Source organism: Mandrillus leucophaeus, unplaced genomic scaffold (assembly GCF_000951045.1).
Source record: "Mandrillus leucophaeus isolate KB7577 unplaced genomic scaffold, Mleu.le_1.0 Scaffold1658, whole genome shotgun sequence".
NCBI lineage: Eukaryota > Metazoa > Chordata > Mammalia > Primates > Cercopithecidae > Mandrillus > Mandrillus leucophaeus.
The window spans coordinates 78,244-79,429 of NW_012101652.1; the positions used below are offsets into that span (position 1 = coordinate 78,244).

At 52.1% G+C, this 1,186-nt stretch overlaps 1 protein-coding gene across 1 annotated transcript in view; it reads right to left on the bottom strand.

The window, feature by feature from the left end:
- Positions 1-1,186, bottom strand: part of MYT1 (myelin transcription factor 1) — a 101,245-nt gene that overhangs the window by 25,784 nt on the left and 74,275 nt on the right. The gene's annotated exons all lie outside the window — the stretch shown is intronic.

The following is a 1,186-nucleotide window of genomic DNA, read 5'->3' on the forward strand; positions in this document are numbered from 1 at the left end:
TGCACTCACAAGCACACCCATATACTCACACACGTACACTCACACACATGCACTCATACACGTGCACTCACACACATGCACTTGCATGCACTCACACCCATGCACTCACACATGTACTCACAAGCACTCACACACGTGCACTCACACATGTGCACTCACACACGTGCACTCACACACCTACACTCACACGCACTCACACACGTGCATTCACACATGTACACTCACAAGCACTCACACACGTGCACTCATACACTCACACGTACACACACACATGCACACACATGCGCACTCACACCCATGCACTCACACACGTGCACTCACACGTGCACTCACACACATGCACTCACACACGTGTACTCACACACGTACATTCACAGTACACTCACATACACATGCACTCACACGTGCACTCACACACATGCACTCGCATGCACTCACACCCATGCACTCACACATGTACAATCACACGCACTCACACGTGCACTCACGTGCACTCACATGCACTCACGCACTCACACACATCACATGCACTCACACGTGCACTCTCACACGTACACTCACAAGCACTCACACTCACATGCACTCACACACGTGCACTCACATGCACTCACACGCACTCACACGTGCACTCACACGTACACTCACACGTACACTCACACACTCACATGCACTCACACATGTGCACTCACACACATGCACTCTCATGCACTCACACCCATGCACTCACACGTGCACGCAGACTCGTACACTCACGCACTCACACACGTGGACTCACACGTGCACTCACACACACACGTGCACTCACACACGTACTCACACGCACTCACACACATCACGTGCACTCACACACATGCACTCACACACGTACAGTCACACATGCACTCACATACGCACTCACACACGTACACTCACACGCACATACGTGCACTCACGTACATTCCCAAGCACTCACGTGCACTCACACATGCACTCACACACATGCGCTCACACACGTACACTCGCACTCACACACATGTGCTCACACATGTGCACTCACACACGTACATTCCCAAGCACACAGTGCACTCACACACATGCACTCACACATGTACACTCACAAGCACTCACACATGCACACGTACATTCCCAAGCACTCACACAGGTGCACTCACACACGCACTCACACACGTACACTCACAAGCACTCA